We start from the raw sequence: 12,813 nt of genomic DNA on the forward strand, positions 1-12,813 counted from the left end.
AAAGAATGTAAAATATTAAAAGGGCATAGAAATCCTCTCTGGAAAGAAAATTCCTGCAAGAAAGAGAAGTTTCGAGGCGCCTGGGTGGCTCAATCGTTAAAGCGTCTTTCCTTCTTCTCAGGTCATGATCCCTGGGTCCTGGGATAGAGTCCCACATTGGGTTCCCTGCTCAGCGGGGAGCCTGCTTCTCCCTCTCCCTCTGCAGCTCCCCCTGCGTGTGCTCGCTCTCTCTGTGTCAAATAAATAAATAAGTAATCTTAAAAAAAAAAGAGAGAGAGAAAGAGAAGTTTCTTCTCAAAGGAAAAAAAAATGCTTCAAAAATGCCATCTTTGTTTGCTACCTACAGAAATACAAAATACAAAAGTACCAAAAATGGATATTCTTAATACTGTTATGGTTGTATAGTGTTGTACTTCAATTTATTTTTTTTAAGATTTATTTGAGAGCGTGTGAGCTGGGGGAGGAGCACAAACAGACTCCCTGCAGAGCAGGGATTCCCAGGACCCTGGGATCACAACCTGAGCCCGTAGGCAGAGGCTTCACCGATGGAGCCACCCCGGCACACCTGTACTTCAATTTAAAGTCACAGATACAGTGACTAAAACTGGAGCAATCAGACAGAGAAGCACAAGGGAATGGCAGTTGACTTTCCATAGCAGGCCTCAGCACAGGAATTGTTTTATTGCTGGGACTGCTACTGCTGAATATGCAGATACACTGAAAGTACCATGGGGTTATATAGAAAAGCTAGAGCTACAGATCATTGCTATTAGGTCAGTCCTGTAAGGGAAGTAGGAAAGGGACAAGGGGAAATAAGATTAAATCAGTTGGCAGGGGATAAAGAGTCTCTTCGGTAGTTACAGATTCCTATTTAGACTGGAGGGTGTGTAGACAAGAGAGGTTCCCGCCCTTCAGGCATCGGCAAGAATATTTTCCTATCTGGACATCTTCCCTCTCAAAATATGGTTCATGGATCAGATGTTGTTAATGAAGAACTCAGGTTGAACTACCTGACCTAGACCTTCTTATCTGTAGACTCTAGAACCCAAGTATCTTCATGAGGTCAAAAAAGGGAACAGTAGGTATTGAACTGTTCTTTGCACTCTCATTAAAACTTCTGTGCAGGGGAGCCTGGGTGGCTCATCTGCCTTCGGCTCAGGTCATGATCCCAGGGTCTTGGGATTGAGTCCCACATCGGGCTCCCTGCTCAGCGTGGAGCCTGCTTCTCCCTCTCCCTTTGCTCCTCCCCACTGCTCCTGCTCTCTCTCTCTCTCAAATAAATAAAATCTTAAAAAAAAAAAAAACTTTTGTGCAACACACAGCATATTCTTGTGTCTATACTGCAGTGAAGTGGGAAAAACAGTGAACTAAAAATACCATGTCTCTTATACAAAAATGTTCAGAGCAGCTCTCTTCTTAATGGCCGAAACCTATAATAACTCAGTCTATCAACAGGTGAATGGATAAATTGTAGTATATCCTTATAACAGAATAATTCAGCAACAAATACCTACAAATATATGTGACAGCATGGATTAAATTTAAAAACATTATGCTGAGTTAAAGAAGCCTTATACGAAAGCATATATGTTATATCCTTGAAATTTGACTCATTTGAAGTTTTAGAACAGGCAAACTAATCTGTTGGATTCATTCACTACCTTCCCCACTGCTTATGACAAGCTAGCTACACCGGCATTTTTTGGTTCTTTGAACTCAACAAGTACTGTACCTTTCCACCTCAGAGTCCTTGTTCCTATTCTTCCCCCTGAGTAGGATATTCTGTCTTCCCCTACATTGAGACATTCTGTCTTCCATTCCTACCCTGAGACAAATGGCAACAACTTAGCGCAAACGTGAGTTCAAAAAAATTAAAAAAAAAAAGAAGAACAGAACAGAAAAAAAAAAAAAAGTGATTTCAAACTACATAACTACATAAATACATTCCTCTAAATCCAAACTAAATCCTACAGTTTACATATTCTTTTTTTTTTTTTCCCAAGGAAAACTACCCTAAACCCAGACTTAGATTAGCTTTCAGAACATCTGGTACTTCTCTTTTCCACAATTATCCTAATCATAAATAAACAATTAATGATATTATTGTTAGGGGGTTTCTCCACCTTCAACTATGACTATCTCAATGTCAGGGACTATTTATGTCTGTTCACTGTTCTATTCCCAGGCCCTATCACCATTCTTGAAAATGTAGGGGTGTCTGCGTGGCTGGGTCAGTTGAGCGTCTGCCTTTGGCTCAGGTCATGATCCCAGGGTACTGGGAAGGAGCCCTATGTTGGACTCCCTGCTGGGCAGGGGAGTCTGCTTCTCCCTCTCCCCCTGCCCCTCCCCCACTCATGCACGCGCTCTCTCTTTCAAATAAATATAATCTTAAAAAAGAAAATGTAGTAGGCAAATCATAAATATTTGTGGATTAAACAGCCAAAAGAATGAATATCTCCATATTTCCATATTCTCGTTTTCCAAAAACTTGGTGATCTTTGATCACTTTTTTTTTTCAAGATTTTATTTATTTATTTGACGGAGAGAGACACAGCGAGAGAGGGAACACAAGCAGGGGGAGTGGGAGAGGGAGACGCAGGCTTCCCACGGAGCAGGGAGCCCGATGCGGGGCTCGATCCCAGGACCCTGGGATCATGACCTGAGCTGAAGGCAGTTGCTTAACAACTGAGCCACCCAGGCGCCCTGATCATCTTTTTATATGACAATGGTTTTAAAATATTATTTTCTTTTTTAAGAAAGTTTTTATTTTAATTCCAGTTAGTTAACATCTAGTGTTAGTTTCAGGTGTACAATAGAGTGATTCAATAATTCCTTGCATCACCTGATGCTCATCATGTTTGTAATATTATTTTCTATATAGTGAATGGAAAGTTATGTAGCCTTCTCTCTAATTTGGTTATTCAAGTTTTTTTTTTTCCTATTGCTAGTTTTAAAAGATTTATTTTGGCTCCACAGCTTGTTCTGGTAATGTCATACAAAGTTTTAGGATTGTTGTTACATTTGGGAAATCCCCGTCAAGTTTCTTTCATGTATGAGGTACAAGATTACAAGGCATCTGAAGATGGCTTGTGCAGTGACAAACCTTAAATACTCTGCATTGTCAACATTCATTTGCATAGTTTGCAGTAGAAGAGTTCCTGGAAACCATTCCTACATTGAGACAACTGGCAATAACTTAGCACAAAAGTGATTTCAAACAGCATAACTACATTCCACTAAATCCAAACTAAATGTATCCAAACTCAGCTGGATTCCAAAAATGCCTAAGGACATGCCATGTGCCTCCCAACATGAGGGAGGTGCTTAGGAGGGTAGTCAGAGTGGAGAGTGAAAGTAATCTTAATCTACTGTTAAAAATTTTCTGAATTTGGGGTGCCTGGGTGGCTCAGTCAGTTGAGTGCCTGCCTTCAGCTCAGGTCATGATCCCGGGGTCCTGGGATTGAGTCCCACATCGGGCTCCCTGCTCAGTGGGGAGTCTGCTTCTCCCTCTGCCTGCCACTCCCCCTGCTTGTGTTCTCTCTGTCTCTGTCTCTGTGACAAATAAATAAAGTCTTTAAAAGAAAATTTTCCTAATTTTACAAAATCTTATAACTGTGTGACTCTGCGAAGATCCTTCCCAGAGGGTGCTGAAACTTGAACTTCATTGGCTTCATGGTAAATCCATCTCTGCCTACTTCACTGGGTTGTTGATAGCATTAAACAATATACTGGATGTAAAAGTACTTTTTAAACTATGAAGAATTACACAGAGGTAAGACGATGATGATGATGGGCTTCCAGCCTCAGTCCAAGTTTTGTCCACTATATATATGTGTGTGTGTGTGGAGATACCTAGTCAACTAGTAGGAAAAGCTAAAGGAATCCTATTTGCAAGAAAGTGGAAGGAGCACCTGGTGAGAAAGTTTATCATAAGAGGACAGCCAGGACTGACACATCTGACTCATTAATGAACCCTTGGTATATACAGTAAGAGATGATTTTTTTTCCACCTTTGGTCCTTCCCTTTCTTTTCTTTACTCTCCATGACACTTGTATGCTTTCCCCAGGATCCTATCTCTTTTCACCTCTGGCACAGGCTGTGAGCTCTATTCTACTTTAGATGACACCCGGGGTGTGTCAGATCCTATTAGTGGAGTACATACAATCAGATTTTTCACATTACAAAACTGACCTCCCCCAGTGTGTTAATATTCTAAAAGGGTCTTGGTCCCTTCCTCGGCATTCAGGCACATTGCCAAATGCCCTTCTGTTCCCCATGGTATGTGCTATGCCCCAGTAAGGGAACAGCATACAGAGGGGAAAAGAATGTCCAGCCACAATAACCGTGACAGAAACAGGAATGCAGATCAAGGTACAGAAATGGAGTTTCCTGTAATAATAGTTTTCTGTTTCATTTTATGGAAAAAAAAGATACTGTGTTATAAATTTTAAACTTACTAATATGTATTAAGTATTATTTATTAAAATGTGAATAATATATTCAATTTTTAAGATAAAAGAAGTCAAAAATTACATTTAAATAATTAAATTCAATGCTAACGGAGATTTTTTTTTACACATTGGTGGGTACATTGGGAACTCTGTGTGTGTGTGTGTGTGTGTGTGTGTAAATACAAAGACCATTGCTTTGGTACTACTTTAAGAGAGAAAAAACACTTTGGTGGAGATCTTTTAGAGGATATCCCTGGTCCATGACCCAGTAATCCTTCCTTAACCCTAGAAATTGCTATTGGACTCCCAATTCATTAGCAGTGGCTCATCTAGAGGTACATTTTGGACACGATCCTGCCCATCTGGCCTCAACTGATTAGGCCACATGGGCACCTGGAGAGACAGATCATAAACAATAAACATAATAAATAAATTATTTAGTATATACTTGATGATAAATGCTATGGGAAAAGGAAACAATTAAATCTGTTGTCTTTAGCATTTGGGATTTGGACTAAGAAATTCTAGTTTAGTCTAGACTGATCTAAGATGAAGGAGATCTAGAGTAAGAAGATGAGGGGTGGTTCTCTTCTGCGTGCTATGTGAACTGAAAAGCAAAGAAGGGGGTCTCTTCAAAGAGCAAAGAATGAAGCAGGTGTTGAGAAGGAAGCAGACTGCATCCTGATGGCTTTTCAGTTCTTACTTCCATTCCTTTCTTGAGGCATAGCTGTAATTTTTGCTCTTGGGTTCCCTGAGATATTACCTAGTATATCTACCAATCTATCTCTTGCTAAAGCCAGTTTTAATTTCCTTTGTTCCTTGCAACCAAAGAGAACAAACAGCAATAATGATAATAATATCAACAATTGTAGCTGATATTTATTAAGCCCCTACTAGGTGCTAGGGACTGTGCTAAGTACTTTAGGTATTTTATCTCATTAGATGTAGATTTTGTCTGTAACATTTAAAAAATAAATTTGTTTTCCAATTTTAAATATCTTGGAACCATTTTTTTCTGAACAAACTTTTTTCAGAAAGTTTGGAAAGTACATGAAAGTATGAAGAAAGAGAAAAGCATATCCCATAACCTCATTAACAAGAGAGAGCCAAGGCTAACATTTTCTCCTTGCTTACACCTAAGAAAATTCTTATTTCACCACCATCCCAAGTCCATTATCTTCTATCCAGACTTCTGGTTTCAAATTAGAGAGTTAAGACAGCACAAATACATGAAAATATAGTAATAAAAACACAAGAAAACTTCAAACTGCCTGTTGAATTCAGGGATATCTTGTCACCTCTGCATCCTCAACATCTTTCTGCCAGATAGTAAGTGCTAGGTAGTTTAATGTATCAAAACCCAAAGGTTCTTAACTGGCCTCTCCCCATTGTATTTTTGAAAATACACATAGAGATGAAACTAACTTCCATGGAAAGTTCTAGCCTCAGTATGTGTTTGGCTCAAATCAATCACTGATTCTATACTTACAGTTTTGAAATTTAAAGTGGCTTTCAGATTGACAGCCCCGAGGCGTTTGGGGTATGTTCAAACACCAAAGATTCCCCATTATGTTCCCTATCCTGTGCTTTCTAAAGACTGAAAAGATAACAGATATATTTTAGAAATATTTTCAATGGAGTGGACAGAAAAGGAATTTTCGGGTTAAGTTTCAATTTGTCAAAGAATTCAATCAACAGGAAACTTCCTATCCCCTGAAAATCATGATAAATCTTAGGTATGATTAGAAGGTGAAACAGTTCTTGGGGCACCTGGGTGGTTCAGTTGGTTAAGTATTCTACTCTTGATCTCAGCTCAGGTCTTGATCCCAGGGTCATGAGTTCAAGCCCTGTGTTGGGCTCCACGCCTACAAAAAAAAGAAAAAAAAGGTGAAACAGCTCATATTAACTTTTCTGCAGATTCCCTGCTTAATTTTCTTTAGTCTCTGGATAAATCTATGCATAATTGTACTCCGAAGAGTTTTTCCAAAGCAGTATCTATCTAGGTAGCCCACAGTCCAAGAACTATTCAGTTTCTGGAATTACTTGAAAAGATTCAGAAGGCAAAAGTTGTGCAAATTCTTGGCACATTCCTTGGACAAGTCAGATAGTGCTGGCTACCAGTTCCAATGTGGTTACATTTCCAGTTAAACCAGAAATTTGAAATTCAGCTACTTATTCCTACAGTCTGCCACAGTTATTATAATGACACTTGATGGTTATAAGTCATAGAAAATATTGCACTTATAAAAAATTCTTAATAAAGTGAACATAAAAGAATTATTTGATTATTAAACAAGCTGACTATGACTTTGGTCCATTCAATTTTATACAACCTCGTTTAGTACATTATATCTTCTCATTTCTAAACTGCTTTCAAAATTCCAGTTTTGGGCTTTTGCATATAAGCTGACAAATGAACACTTTGAGCCAAAGCTTGGTGAAGCTGGTTGCCAACGAACAGTTCCATTTTTACAGTTTCTCCATCGTAGTTGTGTAATTACTTAAATATTTGCTTGCATATTGTTTTTATTTCCTAAGAATGTGAGAAAATGGAAAAATGAAAACGCAGATTCTAGAGATAAATTGAGGCTCACAAGCTTAGTACGACTGAAAAAAAAATGTAGAAATAAGATAAACTGTTGGTCACAGCTTTATAAATATTCTACAGGTCTCTTTCAAAAGCACAGGGTTAGGTCCAAAAACGAGAGTGATGAAATTTGTCTCTCAGAAGTAAAACGCTTTTGCTTTCTTACAGCTACTAACCAAACTACTTTAAGATAAATTTTATACATGGCTGGTGTTATAGTTTCCTAGAGCTATTGTAACAAAGTACCACAAACTCGAAGGCTTAAAAGAACAGAAACTCATTCTCTTACTGTTCTGGAGGCCAGAAGCCCAAAATCAAGATGGCAGCAAGGCCATATTCGCTCTGAAGGCTCAAGAGAAGAACCCCTCCTTGCCTCTTTCCTTGCTTCTGGTACTTGCTGGTCATCCCTGGCGTTCCTTGGCTTGAAGCTACATCATGCCAATCTCTATTGTCACCTGGCCTTCTTCCCTGCATATCTTCTTATAAAAATACCGGTCATTGGATATAGGGCTCACCCTAATCCAGCATGACTTCATTTTAACTAATTACACCTGCAAAGAACTACTTCCAGATAAGATCACATTTTGAGGTTCCAGGTGGACATGACTTTGGGGTACTATTTGACTCAGTAAAGCTGGGTTCATGGATCATGATTACGATTTCATCAAGTCCAATTGTTAATTCTAAATCAAGTCATATTTGGTGGTGAACAGAAATTTACTCAAATTAGCTCAGGTGAAAGGGATTTTACTGTAAGGAAACAATTCTTATGGGGAGTCCAAGGAAGACAGAACAATCAGGACAAAAATTAGGACACATCAGGTTTCCTTAGCCTACACATATGTAGATAAAGACTGTTACTGTTTTGCATTGATATAATTCAGCTAAACATTCCATCTGTTGGGGTGCCTGGGTGGCTCAGTCAGTTAAGCGGCTGCCTTTGGCTCAGGTCACGATCCCAGGGTCCCGGGATCGAGCCTCGCGTCAGGCTTCCTGCTCAGTGGAGAGTCTGCTTCTCCCTCTCTCTCCGCCTACTTGTGCTCTCTCTCTATCTCTCTGTCAAATAAATAAATAAAATCTTTAAAAAAAAAAAAAACATTCCATCTGTTGCTGAGTCTTCATTCACAGCTTATCTCATGATATTTTGTTTGGCTCAGCTCAGCTTATGGACTGCATTTTCTTGGTTCAGGTGCCACTGTAGGCTCAGTCAGGTGTGTGTGTGTGTGTGTGTGTGCGTGTGCGCGCATGTGCGCACACACGTGAGAGAGAGAAAGAGAGAGAATATGTAAGGCTGGGATAGGAACCACTCTCTTAAAAGAGTTTGCAGGAGGGGAGGCAATTATTATCCTCTCTAATATGTTTTGATAAATAAATCTCTTCTGCCTTTACTGTAGTGAAGAAGCATTTGTCATAAGTTTACTTCCTTAATTATTTTAATCATATAAAACAACAGGAGTCTGGCATACCAGGCTTCATAATAAAAATACACTGTAATGGGATTGTTCAAAGTTTAATTACCATGAAAATTCTTTCAGTCCTATAATCATTTATCGTCCTAACACTAGCAGTTTGAGGAAGGAAGCAATCTGAGAAAATATAACTCCAAATAATTTCTCATTTTACCACCACTATTAGAAAAAAATTATCGGGGGCATAATTTCTTTGACTTTGGGAATATAATTTCCAAAAATATTAAATTATAATATTATTTTTTCTAATTTCTTGAGTTTGTCATCTTATTTTTTTTTCTCTTCTGCAATTCAGATGCCCTGAATTGGTTTAATCATCAACCTTGGGTTATAAACACATTCCTCATTGGTGTATGGACTCTTCTTATTCATTCATACATTCATTCACTTATCCTTTATTGAACATATGTGAAGCCACCATTCTGCCAAAGACTAAAGCTTTAATAGGAATATATCTACCTGTGTACTCATTCTCCCATCTTGTCCCCCTGTGTACCCTCCTTCCCTTTGTACTTCAGGGCTAACCACTACCCTGAGCTTTGATTTTGAACGTTATAAACAAGTTATCATATTACATCACTAAGATTTACTCGTGTTATTTATACTTGTAGTTTCTTTCATATTTTGAAAATATTTAGTCATACTTTTTTTTCCCTGCTAGTTAAATAATACTTAATTTTGATTAAACAAATTTAAGAAAGCTGATGGGGCACCTGGGTGGCTCAGTCGGTTAAGCATCTGCCTTCAGCTCAGGTCATGATCCCAGGGTCCTGGGATTGAGCCCTGCATCAGGCTCCCTGTTCAGCAGGGAGTCTGTTTCTTCCTCTCCCTCTGCCCTTCCCCCTGCTTGTGCTCTCTTTCTCTCTCTCTCAAATAAATACAGAAAATCTTTAAAAAAAAAAAAAAAAGGAAGCTGATATAACTAATGATGATGCAGGTCAGCCTTCACAGTTTAAACTGAAGAGAGATTGTGCATGGAGACTAAGATATTAGAATTCAAATAAAGTCTTTAAATTACTATGACAAACAAGTTAATCATTAACGTCTTGGTCATATTAGACCAAAATGATTCAGACTTCATATTTTTTGTTTTTATCAGTCATCAGTGAAACATGTCAAACTTATTTAGTTCAGTACAGATAAATTATTATTGTATGCCTAAATATATTTCAATTTTAGCAAATCTAAGCCAAGATGTCAGTGGTATCTGGAAAGACACTAAAATAAAGCACCATTTTTTTCAAGTTTCATAGTGATTATGACAGATGGTTAATTTCTCTGTGACCAGAGGTACACAGATGATTCATATGTATAATTTGCAAAAATACTCAGGACAGATTTAGCTAGTTCATTTCAAATTGAAGAGCAAATAACAGATAAACAGAATAGACACATTTTAAAAACTGATTTAAATATCTTAAATATTTGTGCATTTTTATGTTTGATTATAGTTTTACCTTAGTCCAGTTTCACTATGCACAGCTTCAGTCTCCTATTACTCCAATTCATCCTTTTAAACTATCACCCTGCTCCACATCTATAGCATTCAATATGAACACAGTTTATCTTCTAACCTCATCTTCTGTCAATCACTCCTCCAAACCCTATACTCTAGAATGGCACTGTCCAATATAATAGTCACCTAGCCACATGTGGCTAGCTATTAAAATTAAATTAAATTAAAAATTCAGCTCCCTGGTCATGGTAGCCACTTTATAATCACATTTATAATCACATTTTTCATCATCTTCACTTTTATTACCTGGTCCTTATCACCATCTCTCCTTGGGATTTTTGTAGTTGTTTTATTGATTACCCTAATTCTATACTTGTACTTCTACATTGTTTTCAACCCGGCAGCTAGAATGATTCTTTCATTTTATATATGTATATATATATAAAACTTATGTAGAGCCTAGTATGTACCAGTTACTATTTTAGGCACTTTACAAATGTCAACTTATTTATTCCTCATAATGACCCTCAGAGATAGAAACTATTATCCCTGTTTTACAGATGAAAGGAAAATAAGGCACAGGAAGACTAAGTAATTTGCCCAAGGTTTCCTGGCTCATGGAACATAAATCGTATCATGTCACTTCTCTGTTTAAACTACTTCAATAATTCCCCCATCTCAGTCATAGTATAAGCCAAAGTCTTTCCAAAGACCAAGGACCTAAAAGGCTACATGTGATCTGCATTCCTCTTCTACTCCATTTTCCTCCATAGCAATTTATTTATTCTCTTGTCTGTCTCTCCCCAAATTAAGTTCCACCAGGGTGGGCAGGGATTTCTGTCCCCTTCTCCATTACCAATTTTTTTCTAAGTGCCCAAAACAATGCCTTGCATAGCAGGCACTCTAAATAATCATTGCACAAATAAATGTATCCCTTCTCATTTACTGCAAGTGGAAACAAATGTTTAAGAAAGGAGGTTAAAAGCAGAGATTTCAGAATTCCTGAATTTTAGAATTGTATAAATTCCATTTATTTATTTATTTATTAGTTAATTTGGGGGGGGAGGGGAGCAGAGGGAGAGGGAGAAAGAATGGAGAATCTTAAGCAGTCTCCATGCCCAGTGCAGAGCCCAACACGGGGCTTGATCTCACAACCCTGGGATCATGACCTGAGCGGAAATCAAGAGTCAGTCCCTTAGCCAACTGAGTCATCCAGGCGCCCCTAAGTTCAATTTATTTGTGTGTTGTAATCCTTAGGGCTTACTAATCTTGTGAGTGTTTATAAAGTCAAACAATATTAACAGTCATAAATTGTGTAAAATTAAAATTGCTGAGCATATACAAAACTCCATTTAATAATGGGTAAATTACTCAGAGAAAAAATGAAAACAAAAAGCACCACTCTTTTCTTATTTAAATATGACAGATTTGAAGAAAAAAAAAACCACCTTGAGAGGGAGCACTTAAAAGAGAGTAGGTTTTGGTCGGTTTAATTGTTTGGATGAAGATGAACTTACATGGATTATTGGCTACTCCAAGTGCCCAAAAACAAAACACTGACTTTTGGGCAGTTCTAGCAAATGAGCAACTATGGCCAGTTCCATTCCAAGATGATTGCTCCCTTGTGTAATACCTGAAAAACAATTCAGTGAGGGCGCCTGGGTGGCTCAGTTGGTTGGGTGACTGCCTTTGGCTCAGGTCATGATCCCAGGGTCCTGGGATCGAGTCCCACATCGGGCTCCCTGCTCGGCGGGAGGCCTGATTCTCCCTCTCCCACTCCCCCTGCTTGTGTTCCTGCTCTCGCTGTCTCTGTCTCTGTCAAATAAATAAATAAAATCTTTAAAAAAAAACAACAAAAACAATTCAGCGAGTACAGTACCTTTAATATTTTTCAGACCAAGTAAAGGATGTGGAAAAGACCAATGGATATCCATCAAGAATAATAATCAAATATAATTTTAAACTATGGTAGTAGTCAGTTTCAAAAGCTGAATGCTATTTCATATTATTGTATTCTTTTTTAAACTTCATCTTCTGATACATGTGCACCTGAGGTTCATTTGCTTAATTTATTTATTTTTTTACATTAAACTGCTCAAACCCACTGCATTGGGTCTTCCTTTGGATGAAAGAAAAAGTTATTCTGGGTATATTTAAAACATTTTTAAGAAATATTTTTATTTCCATATTCACAAGAACCATCTAGCTAATTTGTAAACATGCTTACTTCTGGGTGTCACTTAGAGATCCTTATTCTCTAGGTTTGGGAGTGGAGCCCAGGAACCTACGTTTCAGACCATTCTTTGAGAACTACTCGACTCAAAGCTGTTTTCATATTTTGCATCTTTCAAAATATTAATTTTAGAAATGCAAAGAGGGAAGGCAAAAACTCTGGTGGCTGTCAGAAGGAACAAGAATGAGTAGCTCACGTTGTGCCATGTTGTAAAACTTTTCCTCAGTTTGCATATCTTCTGTTCCTGGGGAGGAAATCAGTTCATTTTCACCGAGTAATTAACCGTCTTTCAACCAGTTCCGTCCATGTCTCTCAGGATGACCCCCAAAAGTCATGAACTCATCTTCGCGGCATAACGTAAAGCTCAGTTCGTCCTGCGTGCCCTCACAAGGGCCTCTGGGACCGGGTTCTCTTCCCGCCACAGGGGCCTCTCCTCGCTTGCCCTTTGGGTCCAATCCTCCCAGAGGCGCAAGTCTTGGCGCCAACCGGGTGGCGGCGCTGTCCGCCTCGCGCGCTGCCGCCTCGGGCCCGAGGGAGGCGGAGGCACGGCCGGCGAAGGAAGGGGAGGGAGCGAGGCGCGCGCCCTGCTCTCGCGTGCTCTCGCACCGCTCGCGTG

General features: G+C 38.8%; 1 long non-coding RNA gene across 1 annotated transcript; it reads right to left on the minus strand.

Moving 5' to 3' along the window:
• Window positions 1-5,489: 5,489 nt before the first annotated feature.
• LOC145720210 (uncharacterized) lies at window positions 5,490-12,782 on the minus strand. The gene is made up of 2 exons (XR_014143053.1): window positions 12,394-12,782; window positions 5,490-6,317 (listed from the first exon to the last, which is right to left on the minus strand). It is a non-coding gene; the product is annotated as an uncharacterized LOC145720210 (long non-coding RNA).
• Window positions 12,783-12,813: the final 31 nt, after the last annotated feature.

The sequence above is a fragment of the Leptonychotes weddellii genome, chromosome 2 (assembly GCF_054177405.1).
Source record: "Leptonychotes weddellii isolate Sample4059 chromosome 2, ASM5417740v2, whole genome shotgun sequence".
Classification (NCBI taxonomy): domain Eukaryota; kingdom Metazoa; phylum Chordata; class Mammalia; order Carnivora; family Phocidae; genus Leptonychotes; species Leptonychotes weddellii.